The sequence below is a fragment of the Papio anubis genome, chromosome 11 (assembly GCF_008728515.1).
Source record: "Papio anubis isolate 15944 chromosome 11, Panubis1.0, whole genome shotgun sequence".
In the NCBI taxonomy this organism is placed as follows: Eukaryota; Metazoa; Chordata; class Mammalia; order Primates; family Cercopithecidae; genus Papio; species Papio anubis.
This window is the reverse complement of record NC_044986.1, coordinates 98,754,971-98,770,072: the sequence shown is the minus strand read 5'-3', so window position 1 is coordinate 98,770,072 and position 15,102 is coordinate 98,754,971.

Below are 15,102 nucleotides of genomic sequence, written 5' to 3'. Positions count from 1 at the left end.
ACACCCATGGGTCTTGACTCTTTATCCAATTTGCCAGTCTGTGTCTTTTCATTGGGGCATTTAGTCCATTTACATTTAAGGTTAAGATTGTTATGTGTGAACTTGATCCTGCCATTATGATATTAACTGGTTATTTTGCTCGTTAGTTGATGCAGTTTCTTCCTAGCATCAATGGTCTTTACATTTTGGCATGTTTTTGCAATGGCTGGTACCGGTTGTTCCTTTCCATGTTGAGTGCTTCCTTCAGGGTCTCTTGTAAGGCAGGCCTAGTGGTGACAAAATCTCTAAGCATTTGCTTATCTGTAAAGGATTTTATTTCTCCTTCACTTATGAAACTTAGTTTGGCTGGATATGAAATTCTGGGTTTAAAATTCTTTTCTTTAAGAATGTTGAATATTGGCCCCCACTCTCTTCTGGCTTGGAGAGTTTCTGCCGAGAGATCTGCTGTTAGTCTGATGGGCTTCCCTTTGTGGGTAACCCAACCTTTCTCTCTGGCTGCCCTTAAGATTTTTTCCTTCATTTGAACTTTGGTGAATCTGGCAATTATGTGTCTTGGAGTTGCTCTTCTCGAGGAGTATCTTTGTGGCGTTCTCTGTATTTCCTGGATTTGAATGTTGGCCTGCCCTACTAGGTTGGGGAAGTTCTCCTGGATGATATGCTGAAGAGTGTTTTCCAACTTGGTTCCATTTTCCCCCTCACTTTCAGGCACCCCAATCAGACATAGATTTGGTCTTTTTACATAATCCCATACTTCTCGCAGGCTTTGTTCATTTCTTTTTCTTCTTTTTTCTTTTGGTTTCTCTTCTCACTTCATTTCATTCATTTGATCCTCAATCGCTGATACTCTTTCTTCCAGTTGATCGAGTCGGTTACTGAAGCTTGTGCATTTGTCACGTATTTCTCGTGTCATGGTTTTCATCTCTTTCATTTCGTTTATGACCTTCTCTGCATTAATTACTCTAGCCATCAATTCTTCCACTTTTTTTTCAAGATTTTTAGTTTCTTTGCGCTGGGTACGTAATTCCTCCTTTAGCTCTGAGAAGTTTGATGGACTGAAGCCTTCTTCTCTCATCTCGTCAAAGTCATTCTCCGTCCAGCTTTGATCCGTTGCTGGCGATGAGCTGCGCTCCTTTGCCGGGGGAGATGCACTCTTATTTTTCGAATTTCCAGCTTTTCTGCCCTGCTTTTTCCCCATCTTTGTGGTTTTGTCTGCCTCTGGTCTTTGATGATGGTGACATACTGGTGGGGTTTTGGTGTAGGTGTCCTTCCTGTTTGATAGTTTTCCTTCTAACAGTCAGGACCCTCAGCTGTAGGTCTGTTGGAGATTGCTTGAGGTCCACTCCAGACCCTGTTTGCCTGGGTGTCAGCAGTAGAGGCTGCAGAAGATAGAATATTGCTGAACAGTGAGTGTACCTGTCTGATTCTTGCTTTGGAGGCTTCCTCTCAGGGGTGTACTCCACCCTGTGAGGTGTGGGGTGTTGGTCTGCCCCTAGTGGGGGATGTCTCCCAGTTAGGCTACTCAGGGGTCAGGGACCCACTTCAGCAGGCAGTCTGTCCCTTCTCAGATCTCAACCTCCGTGTTGGGAGATCCACTGCTCTCTTCAAAGCTGTCAGACAGAGTCGTTTGCATCTGCAGAGGTTTCTGCTGCTTTTGTTGTTATCTGTGCCCTGTCCCCAGAGGTGGAGTCTACAGAGACAGGCAGGTTTCCTTGAGCTGCTGTGAGCTCCACCCAGTTCGAGCTTCCCAGTGGCTTTGTTTACCTACTTAAGCCTCAGCAATGGCGGGCGCCCCTCCCCCAGCCTCGCTGCTTCCTTGTCGCGATATCGCAGACTGCTGTGCTAGCAATGAGGGAGGCTCCGTGGGCGTGGGACCCTCCCGGCCAGGTGTGGGATATTATCTCCAGGTGTGCCTGTTTGCTTAAAGCGCAGTATTGGGGTGGGAGTTACCCGATTTTCCAGGTGTTGTGTGTCTCAGTTCCCCTGGCTAGGAAAAGGATTCCCTTTCCCCTTGCACTTCCCAGGTGAGGTGATGCCTCGCCCTGCTTCAGCTCTCCCTGGTCGGGCTGCAGCAGCTGACCAGCACCGATTTTCCGGCACTCCCTAGTGAGATGAACCCAGTACCTCAGTTGAAAATGCAGAAATCACCGGTCTTCTGTGTCGCTTGCACTGGGAGTTGGAGACTGGAGCTGTTCCTATTCGGCTATCTTGCTCCCTATTTGCATTGTTTTGTTAGGTTTTATATTTCCAGGTTGCTATTTCCCCAAAGTTTGGGCTTTTTAATTTAAATCTTTAACTGATTAGGAATTTATCTGTATATGAAATATGAGGTAAACTATTGTTTACCTATGTTAAATTGTTGTTATAATTAATGTTATTAATTTGTTATGTTATAATTAATGTATAATAATTGTTATGTGAACAGTTTAACATAAACAATAGTTTAACATTAGGAAAACTTATACCTATAATGTTAACTATTGTCTAACATTATGTGCATTCTCAAATTGTTGGTGAAGAGTACTAGAAATGTCTAATAAGTCAAGTTTGTTAACTACATTGTTCAAATCTTTTATACCAGCAAGTATTTTCTGGCAGATATTAGAATTTTCCTATAAGTTGAACTATTTGTCATTATATAGTCATCTCTTTATCTCTAATAATTACTTTTTATTGTATTTTATATACATTTTTCCTGAGAATAATCTACATACTTCAACTTTCTCTTGGTTAGTATTTATTCGTTAGATATTTTTCTACTTCTCTTCATTTTTTGATAGTTGATTGACAGTATAGAAACACAATTGATGTTTTTAATATTGATCTTGAATCCTGCAACACTGTTGAATTCATTTATTGGTTCTAATTGTGTGTGTGCGTGTGTGTGTGTGTGTAAAATTCCTAGGATTTTCTACATATAAGATCATGTCATCTGCAAATAGAGATGCTTTTACTTTTTCTGTTCCAATCTGGATGCCTTTTGTTTCTTTTGCAATTTCTCTTCTTAATTCTGTCCACTTTTGCATTATGTATTTTTAGTCTCTTTGGTTAGTTACATAAAAGTTCAAAATTGTTCTAACTTTTTGCTATATGAATTTTGCAATATAAATTTTTAAATACTTCTTTTATTCTCATGCTTCTTAAATTATTAACATCTTTTATAATTATCTTTTAGCATATAATTTACTAATATGATATCTTGATTGGTCATAAGATTTTTCTAGCTTTCTTTTTTTACAAATTCATTAGGTCATCAAAATAGATACCTTCAGTAACTTCATTATCAAATGAGGTAATTGAAAGCAACATTTGCCAACATCTTACCAAATGCAATATCATAAACAATTTTAATGATTTTTAATCTTGAGAAAGATCTTAATGATGATATAAGTGTTGCTGGAGTTGCGAGGGGTATTTTATAGGTCATGACAACATTTGGATACATTTATCATAAATTGCTTTGAAATACAAGTTTTACTACAACTAGAACTAATGACTCTTGTAATTTTTCTTAAAATATTTACCTTTTAATACAAATCAGTTCCATGTACATCTGAGTTTAAATTTAACTGTATACAATAGAATTTTAATGTTTTCTCTGTAATTTCCTGTAACTTATGGAGTTTCTGTAAAATATTAAGTGTCTTTTTGATTTGTATATATTTCAAAATATCTGTGTACTCATTCTATCACTGTATCTTCAATTATAAGAAAAAATTAATTTCAATATTGTCCTAATTAATAATTGGTTTATCCAAAACTTCATTCAAAAATACTGTTATTTCCTGTTGAATGCAAAAATCTTCAAGTCTAATTTCTGTTTCTAAGCCTGTGGAGATTCGCTTTGTAATGTTGCAGCAGTGTCAAAACCAGAGGTTCCAACTTAGTTGAAGAATGCTACCTCCTTGATATGCTTTATTGAAATGTCCACGTGAGGACTTTTTTTTTTTTTTTTTTTTGAGACAGAGACTGGCTCTGACTCCCAGGCTGGAGTGCAGTGGTACAATCTTGGCTCACTGCATCTTCCACCACCCGGGTTCAAGTGATTCTCCTGCCTCAGCCTCCTGAGTAGCTGGGATTACAAGCGTGCGCCACTAGGCCAAGCTAATTTTTGTGTTTTTAGTGGAGATGGGGTTTTGCCATGTTTGCCAGGCTGGTCTTGAACTCCTGACCTCAAATGATCTGCCCCCCTAGGCCTCCCAAAGTGTTGGGATTACAGGCGTGAGCCACCGCGCCTGGCCTGAATGCTTGTATTTTGTAATAATTTACTGACAAAGGTTACTGCCTGAGCACCAGCAGTTTCTGCCTCCACACAGATTTGCAAGTAAATATATGCAGCTGTCACAGGAATATGCTCCAGGGGCACACCGGCAAGTCAGCTTCCTCCACAGTTGCTACTACTTCTACTGCTGTTGCTGCTGCCACCATGAATCTGGCCCAGGTCCTGGTCCAGTTGCTCCCTTGGGACCCTGTGGCATCCCTGACTCCCCTTGGCATGCATGTGTGCACCAGGCTCCCAAGTCTACAGTTTAGTACACACACAGTTTCATACCAGCCATGCCCATGGAACTGAGCAGCACACGCACACACTGTCGTTGGATACATGTCCTACGCTTCGTTCACTCATTAGACTTCACTTTGAATATATAAGTTCAAAGATAAAAATATTCAGAATTTCAAGTCGGCAACAGCAGAGCATTAAGTAGAGGGTGGAGCCCATCTGAGAATGGGCCACCAAGCCCTCCCAGACCCCCAGAGTTGTCCCACATCGTTGTTTCTATTTGGTATTGCCAGTCTTTTTCATTTTAGCCATCTAGTGAAGGTGGACTGGTAACTCATTGTATTCTTAATTATTTCCTCGATGACTTTTTATGTGCTTTTTGATCATTAATTTATGATCAACTTTCTTTGTGAAGAGCTTTGTCAAAGTCCTTTGCTCATTTTTATTGGGTTGTTGGTAACTTTTTTTTTTTTTTTTTTTGAGAGAGAGAGGGTCTTGCTCTGTTGCTAATGCAATGGCACAGTCATAGCTTACTGTAACCTGGAACTCCTGGGCTCAAGACCCTCCTGCCTCAGCCTCCAAGTACCAAGGACTACAGGCATGCACCACTATACAAGGAATACAGGCATGCACCACCATATGAGCTAATTTTAAATAATTTTTATAGAGATAGGATCTTGCTACGTTGCCCAGACTAGTCTCAAACTCCTAGCTTCAAGCAATCCTCCCGCCTGGGCCTAACCATGCCTAGTTGTTTGTAATTTTCAAGTTCTTTATATAACCTGAATACAAGGCTTTTTTCAAATATACGTATTAAAAATTATTTCTCCCACTCAGGAGCTCTCCTATGCATTTTCTTCATGGTGCTTTCTGATGAGCAGAAATTTTTACAGTTTATAGAGTCCAATTCATTAATTTTTCCTTTTATGGTGAATGGTTTGTGTGTCCTACCTAAGAAACTGCTGCCTACTCCAAAGTGACCAAAAAACGAATCTATATTTTCATCTCAAAGCTTAAGAGTTTTAATTTTTACATTTGGGTCTATGATCCACCATGAATACATTTTTACATCCCCTGGAAAGTATGGATACAGGTTTATTTTCCTCATGAAATAGTTAGTTGTTCCAGCATCATTTGTGGAAAGACTATCCTCTCGCCATAGGATTAAGTTGGCAACTTTGTTAAAAAATTCCATTGATCATTTATATGTGCTTTTACTTCTATGCCATTGACTTTTTTGCCCATTCTAAAGACAATATCACATTGCCTTGATTACTGAAATGTTATATTAGTTTTCTTAAATTCAGTTCTGTAGACTGGTCAAAAATTACATTTTTTTCTTTTCCAAATTGTCTTGGTTATTCCAGGTCCTTTGTATTTACTTGCTAATTTTAGAATCACTTGTCAATACCTCCAAAGCCAGCTGGGATCTTGACTATGTTGTGATAAATCTACAGATCAATTTGCGGAAAATGGATATCTTAGCAATATTGAGTTTTCAAAACCATTAGCATCATTTGTCTCTCCATTTACTTAGGTGTTCTTTAATTTCTCTGAGATATTTTGTGCTCTTCAGTAGACTTATTCTTGAATATTTTATTTTTGCACCATTGCAAATAACATTAATCTTAAATCCCTTTCCAACTTCTTTCTAGTACAAAAAAAATTGGTTTTGGTATAACTATCTTACGTTGTGTAACCTCGTTATTCTCATTTATTAGCTCTTACAAATTTTTATGATTTCTTTAGCACTTTAATTTACACAATTATAATCTTTATCTCTTGTCTTAATCCACTGACTAAAACATTCAATAAATTGTTTAAAAACAAACAAACAGCAAACATCATTGCCTTGTTCCCACCTTCAGAGGGAACATGTTCAATATTTCATCAGTAAGTAAAATGATTATTTAGAAGTTTTTTATAGAGGTCTCCTATCAGATTGAGGAAGCTCCTTTCTAGTCCTACTTTGCTCAAATGTTGTATCATGAATGAGTACTGAATTTTGTCAAATGATTTCTGTTCATCTATTAGGATTGTTGTATCATTTTTCTCTTTTAGTTAATGTGGTAATTCAACCTAAATGGTCTTTCAATATTACACCAACCTTAAATTCCTTGAATAATGCACATTGGTAATGGGATATTATTTTCATATACTACTATCTTTCATTTGTTAATATTTTGTAAATTATATTTGTTCCTATGATCATGATGGATATTGGTCTGCAATTCCCTGTTCTTGTAATGTCTTTCTCAGATTTTGATATCAGGGTTATGCTACCCTCAGGAAATGAGCTGGTGTTACTCATCCTGTCTTCTAAAACAGATGATGTATGGTTTATATAATTTCTTCATCGTTTCTTCCTTAAATGCTTGGTAGAATTTAGCAATGAATCAATTTGGATCTGGAGTTTTCATTCTGGAATGAATTTTTTTTTTTCAAATTCATTTTCTTTAACAAATATAAGACTATTCAGATATTCTATTTCTTCTTGGGTCAGTTTTAGTATGTCTCCTCTCATAAGGAATTTACCAATTTCAGCTACGAGGTCAATTGATTATTTTCTTATTATAATTTTAATGTCTCTAGGTTCTCTAGTGGTATGCCCTCTTTAATTCTTGATGTTGCTAATTTGTATCATATCTCTTTTACTTTTATCAGTGCAGCCATTGGCTTACACAGTTTATTAAATTTTTCAAAGGATTAACTTTCAGTTTTATCAATTTTCTCTATTATTTTTCTATTTGCTAATTCACTGATTTCTCCTCTTATATTTATTTCTTCTCATTTTGTACTTAATTTGGGTTTAATTTTCACTTTTTTTTCCTTTTAGGGTGGTAGCTTAAGTAATTGATTTTATATCTTTTTATTTTTTCTAACATAATTTTCAAAGCTATGAATTTCCTTCTAAACACTCTTTAGCTTCATTAATAAATTTTGATATAGTCAGCATTCATTATCATTTATGACAAAATATGTTCTTTCCTTTGGTATGTCTTTTTTGGCCTACGAGTCAAACAATGTTTATATTCTCTTCACTTTTTAAGGATAAATTTACTAGATATATAATTCTAGGTGGAAAGGTTTTTTTTTTTTCTTTCTTTCAGCATTTTAAGATTTCATTGCAATTGTCTTCTTACTACAATATTTGAATAGAAGTCAGCCTTCATTCTTAGTTTGTTTTATCCAATGTAAAAATGTCTTTCTTTTTTCCTCTCTCTCTCTAGCTTACTTAAGACTTATCTTTTGTTTTCAGTCATTTGACTATGATGTGCCTGAGTGTGATCCTCTTTGTATTTAAAATGCTTGGGTTTCTTGCAGCTTCTAGGATCTGTGGCTTGATTTTTTCCCATCGCATTTGGAAATTTTTCAGCCTTTATTTCTTAAAATGTTTTTATGCCACTTTTCTCTCTTCTCTCCTTCTGGGACTCAACTACAAATATGACCTTACATTTTTTTAGTTGGTTCATAAAATTATCCACAATTTTATTTAAATTTGTATCATATGGTAATTTGAATCTGTTGACACCTTCAGTGGAATCTTGTTTATGCAGCCTATTTTATTGAGAAAATACTCTCTCTAGAGACACTGAGATTCCTGGTGAACTCAAGAAAAATCTACTATGCGAATTTTGCTCTTTTTTTACTGAAATCTTAAAATACTTAAGTCCAGTTATTTTCATTGTTCGTTATTTTCATTATTTCAGGGTTTGCCAGAGAAACAGAACCAAGGTTCACCAGAGGAACAGAACAGTGTGTATACATACACACACACACACACATACATGGAGAGAGGAAGGGAGGGAGAAAAGGAGGAAAGGAAAGAAAGAGAGAGACTTGAAGGTACTGGCTTACACATTTGCAGGGGCTGTAAATCCAAAATGTATGTCAGATTGGCAGGCTGAAAACTCTTGGGCAGGAGCTGATGTTACTTACATGCAGTCTTGAGACAGTATTTTTTTCTTTTTCTGGGAAACATCAGTTTTGTTCTTAAGGCCTTTCAACTTATTTGATGAGGTCTACTTTCATTATAGAGGGTAACTCCTTTACTTAAAGTCAACTGATTGTAGCTGTTAATAACACCTACAAAATATCTTCAAAAATAAAATAAATATATAGAATATCTTCATAGCAACACTAGATAATTGTTTGATTAAATTACTGGGTACTCCAAATTGACACAACAAACTAACCATCATAGTCCACTCCTTCACCAACCTGGCACCCATATACATTTCTTTAAACCATACATAATCTCCATATAAAAATAATTAAAAAGTTTTAATTCCACCTAACCTGACACAACTATCCTGAATGCAACTGAAAATGCACTCGCATTTTCCCTAGCAAAGTATACAAAGTACTTTGATGATGTTCACGTTAATTCTTCTTTTTAAATACTGTGATGTAAAATTAACTATCATTAATCGCGCCATTGCATTTCAGCCTGGGCAACAAGAGGGAAACTTCGTCTCAACAACAACAACAACAACAACAAACTAGCAGTTTTTCAGGTCACTTGGCAAATGTGCCAGAGTAGCATATCCAAATGAAGAATATGTTGCTTCCACCAGAGATGGTCACTAGACATTGTACCTGATTTTTAGCTATAGGAAGAGACAGATGCAATCATTTATCCACAGAAATTGGATACAGGGGCTGTGAAAGTCCCCTGTATTTTTGTGGGATCTATTTTCCATTCTCGTTGTTGTTGTTGTTGTTGTTTTGAGACGGAGTCTCGCTGTTGTCGGCCCAGGCTGGAGAGCAATGGCGCGATCTCGGCTCACTGCAACATCAGCCTCCCAGGTTCCAGTAATTCTCCTGCCTCAGCCTCCTAAGTAGCTGAGATTACAGGCACCCGCCAGCACACCCAGTTAACTTTTGCATGTTTAGTAGAGACGAGTTTCACCATGTTGGCCAGGCTGGTCTCGAACTCCTGACCTCAGCTGATCCAAATGCCTCGCTTCCCAAAGTGCTGGGATTATAGGTGTGAGCCACTGTGCCCAGCCCTCTTTGTTTTTAGATAGATGGGGTCTCACTATGTTGATCAGGCTGGTATTAAACTCCTCGCCATAAGCAATCCTCCCACCTTGACCTCCCAAATTGTTGGGATCACAGGCATGAGCCACCTTGCCCAGCCTATTTTCCACACTCTGACATACAAACGTCTTACCAATAAGTTAAGAGTAGTTATTACTTTTTGCTCACTAAGTCCAGTCAGCATAATATCATCAATGTAATGAACCAGTGTGATGTCTTGTGGAATGGAAAGGCAAGCAAAGTCCACACAGACTCAATAATGATACAAGGCAGGAAAGTTATATACCTATGAGGTAGGACAGTAAAGGTATACTGCTGGCATTGTCAGCTGAAGCAAAACAACTTCTGGTGATATTTACTATAAAGTACTTGGGGGGTAAAAGCACTTGTTCAAGCAATAAAGTCACATCTGAAATAACAGCTGCAATTGGAATCACCACTGGCTAAGTTTACATCCTAAGTCCATGCAGTCCTGGTGGCTTCCACTTGGCCTTTCCCACCATAATAGCCCTCACTCCACAGGTCAGGGGACCAATGTGGGAATTCTGCCAGTTGCTGAGTATCTCTTCCAACTGTGCCTTCTGGAACAGGGGAAATAACAATATCGATCCAGAGACATGCTGGACACACTGTGAGATGTCTAAAACTCACCTGACCTCCATAAGACAAAACTCTGACTGGTGGATCACAGTGAAATTTTGGGTCCTGAAAATTTTGGATCCTGTCAGTTCAGAGATAGTGTCCATTAATCCCCACAAAATACAATTTTTTCCTTTTCCCAAATGCACAGTCACCTAGTAAATGGCTTTAGTCTCCTGTGGGAAAGATAAGAGAAAAATTAACAGCACAAATTTTTGGCAGTAAAATCCTTCATCAAGGAGACCCAGCCTCCCCTTCATCCAAAGGGTTCTGGGTCTACAAACTGAATCAAGTCTGGAAATTGATTGAGTGGCTGCAGCTCTCTATTTTGATGACTCAAGTTAAACTTCTGTATACTTGACCTAAAATTCTTCCACATATACAGTAAAATTTAATAAAATGTCATAGTCTGCCCATGTATTTCTCTTTTAGAGACACCATAATCAAGTAGCTAATGCTAGATGGTTGGGTCTCTGCAAGTTAGAATATTCTTATTACTGATTTGATTATGGTAACCACATCCACCCTGTCTCTGGCAATTAAGTGTCACCACTTGACTCCTGTCACCCTAGGACTCAATTATCCCCATTTCAGTGGCAGAAGTAGCCACTGTAATTTCCAGCTTACAAAGAAAAGTGAACATAGAGTTCTTCAAGGATGCTGGGCCTTCTCGACAAATTCAATCCTCATAAATTTGGTGAAAGATGTGTCCTCTAGTCCTCTTGCTCTTGATGGATAAGCAAGTTTGACATAATGAATCCACCCTAACATTCCAATCCAGTATATATAACCTCATCTGCAATATATGAAGGCAGTGCTAGAATTTCAATTTCATTTAGTGTGGGCCAATTTTTGGTTCATGTTTCAGCCAACCAGCCAATCAAACTATTAAAGCCCTTTCTAATACTTTGAGGTGCAACATTGAATCCAGAATCTCTCTTTAGTAAATCCATATCAGTAAATTCAGGCTGACCCAACTGTATTTTCTTTCCACCATTATCTTACAGCTTTAATATCCATTGCCACACATATTCCCCAAATTTCTATCAGTATAAGTTGGAAAAATCATGTGGTTCTTTTGGTGTGTAACATTACTCTTCATGGGTCACAGTTTGTACCCGACCCATTGGGAACAACTGGGACTTAATTAAGTCTATGTATATGCCTAAAATCAAAAAGGGGTATCTGGGATAAGTTTTGAGAATAATCAGCAGTATCTTGCAAGGAAATTACCTCCAGGAAAACCATTACAGATTCCTTAGGAAAATCAGGTTTAACTTATTCAGACAGGGGTGGGAGGACTGCTTCTATTGGTGAGAAAGATTCAGCAGAATATAGGAGTTTGAAGACCCCAGCCAACTTCATCAGCATCTTCCTATATACCCCTATTCGAATTTTCAGGATCCCATTCCTAACCAATCAATGCCCGCAATTTAACAGAAGACACTTTGCAAAGCTGCAAATTCAGTTTGCATTGTAATTTAGCCACTCGCAAATTCAGTTTGCATTGTAATTCAGCCACTCGCAGAATGAAACTCTGGGTTTAGTTTTCAGAAATCTTAGTCCTACAGATACTGGAGATAAGGGTTTCCTTAAGGACAGACATTAAAACTTTCAGTTCCTTTAGGAAGGGCTTGAGCTGAGAATGTGAAGCTCTGAGATCATCCTTTTCTTTCCCCACTTTCACCAGTGCAGTTAGGAGCAACTAGTCAACTGTATTATACTAGTTAAACTAATATGTTTTAAGGTATCAAATACATGGTCAGGCAGGACATTGCCTTTCATAAGCATGTGTTTAAGAGTAACCAATGATAATATTTTACATATCTACTGCCACATCACAGCATGGTCTATTAGTACCCTCTTTACCACTGGAAATACAGTCATTTGTTCCTTTAAATATAATCAGATTAGAGAACCATTCCAAAAAACTCAAACTCAATTAATAAAACTCAATCTTAAGACTCTATTTCTCTGGAATAACTCTTGCTACCAAAATATATATAGGTCAGAGTCCTGCAGGGAAACAGAACCAGTAGGATGGTGCTTTTTCTCTCTAACATCTAACTATCTATCTGGCATATTTCAAGGAATTGGCTGCTAGAATTGTGGGGGCTGACAAGACCAACATCTGTATGGCAGGCCAGTAAGCTAGAAACTCTCAGGCAGGAGCTCATGTCACAGTTTTGTGATAGAACTTTTTCTTTTGGGGGGAAAATCCTGTGTTAAGGCAATTCAACTGCTTGGATGAGACTCATCCACATTACAAAGGATAACTACTTTATTTAAAGTGAACTGATTGCAAATGTTAATAATCTTCGCAAGTTATCTTCACAGCAACATCTAGATGAGCACTTGATTAAATGATTGGGTATTGTAGTCCAGACAAATGGACATGACAAATTAACCATCACACATGGATACTGTCTTCTTTACTTCATTCAGAGTATCATTCTTAAGAAACACTTTATAAAGCAAAACTAATAAAATAAGTAATCTCTAGTTCTAATTATCTTGAATGTTTTGTCAAACCAAATAAGATGCTGCAAAATAGGCATTTTCAATATTCCATTCATTACAGAATATAAATTTGTCCAAATAAAAACAGAAGCTCATCAAAATAGATATATATATATTTGAGAAAATTTCACTCTTGTTGCCCAGGCTGGAGGACAGTGCTATGATCTCAACTAGCTGCAACCTCCGCCTCCCAGATTCAAGCAATTCTCCTGCTTCAGCCTCCCAAGTACCTGGGGTTACAGGCGTGCACCACCACGCCCAGCTAATTTTGTATTTTTAATAGAGACCAGGTTTCACCATGTTGGTCAGACTGGTCTCGAACTCCTGACCTTAAGTGATCCACGCACCTCAGCCTCCCAAGGTGCTGGGATTACAGGCGTGAGCCACCATGCCCGGCCCAAAAATAATTCTTCTTACAAGTTCACATTTAAAAACACAATTATAAAATTTCTAATTTAAATCTTATACAGTGTTTTATTCTCATAGTATATATTCACTTCCTTCCTCACTTTTGTAGTGACAATTTCAATGGCTTCTAATACAAATTTTGTTTTTAATAATTGAAATTTGTTAAAAGTTTCAAAACTTTAAGTTTGGTTGGAATTCTATCCAATAAACACTTCGATTAAAGATCCACAACTGATTTTGAACAAATTGCAACAAAAATGAATAGAGGACTCATTTACAAACTAGTTTAATACATTGTAAGGCACTAGATTGATTGTTAGTCTTTCTTCAAAGACAAGCATTTGTAAAATGTGACTGACTTTGGACAACAAACTAAAGTGCACACTTTCATGCTTCATCTTTTTTTGTTTTTTGTTTTGTTTTCAGACAAAGTCTCACTCTGTCACCCAGGTTGCCATGCAGTGGCACAATCTTGGTTCACTGCAACCTCTGCCTCCCGGATTCAAGCAATTCTCCTGTCTCAGCCTCCTGAGTAGCTGGGACTACAAGCATGCGCCACCATGTCCAGTTAATTTTTTGTGTTTTTAGTAAAGACAGGGTTTCACCATGTTAGCCAGGTTGCTCTCAAACTCCTGACCTCAAGTGATTCACCTGCCTTGGCCTCCCAAAGTGCTGGGATTACAGGTGTGAGCCACCGGGCCTGGCCATGCTTCATCATTTTTTAATTCAACATTGATTTAATCACCAAATATTTGTCCTTCAATTACTTTAGATATTTTATTAGCTCATCTTCCTCCTTCTTCATGCTAGTCCTCAGACATAAACTTTGATTATTCACTTATATTAACAAAAAAGGGGTATTTTGCTTAATATGGGTTATTGACAAGATTCCAATGCAATTGTGAACTCTGTCTTCTGCAGCCAAAACTGGCTTCTTCTGTTGTCCTGGCAAACCACCTCATTTAAATTTGTTTTGGATGCCTTATTTTAAATGAAGTATTATTATTGATAGTTGAATTAAAATAAGCATGGACTGGTTTGATGTACTTCTGCTTTTTTCTTTCAGATACTGCCATAGTCAGATCTACTGATGTGGATGACACAAGTGCACTGAATAGAATTTTAACACTGGCTAATCCTGAAGTACACCCACTGACAAACCACCTTTCTTCCAGCTCCTTTTCAAACACTATGTAATTAACACCTCTCTTTCAATGTCAACAGGTAGAGTGCTGACTAAGTAAAATAAAGTGTGCTCAGATATGAGTGTTAGGGACGGCTATATCTTCATGGGTTATCCAGTAGTAAAGCCAAACTGATCATTTTAATAAATAAGCCACAACATTTTAGTGGCTTATCACAATACAAATATATCGCTCACTCATGTAACAGTCACTACAGATGTTCCTGGTCAGTGACTAGGTATCTTGCCCGGAATGCTTCAGGAACCCAGGTTCCTGCCAGCTTATATACCACAGTTCAAGTAGGTTCCTCTGTCACCTATGTCTAGATGATGGGATGAGACCGAGCAATTATTAAAGGTCTTGGTCTGGAAGTAACACCCATCACTTCCACTTACATTCTGTAGCTGATTACTGGTCACAAGGCCACACAAGGGAACAAAGGGGACTCGAAAATGTAATCCTTGATTGGACAGCCATATTTCAATTACAATTCCATATTATGATGGAAACGGTAGCACAGTTTTTAGTTGACAACAATCCCTTAATGTCATTGATTCTTAACTGCTTACATTAAACTAAAATAAATTTCAGATGGATTAATATTTAAATTTTTAAAAAGCAGATAATTATTGTATTAGTCCATTAGTGCTGTTACAACAAAATATCTGAGATCCTGTTTACAAACAACAGGAATTTATTTCTCACAGTTCTGGATGGGGGAAGTCCAAAATCAAGATGTTGGCAGGTTTGGTGTCTGGAGGGCCCAGTCTTTGCTTCCAAGTTGGTGCCATGTGGCTGCACCCTCTGGAG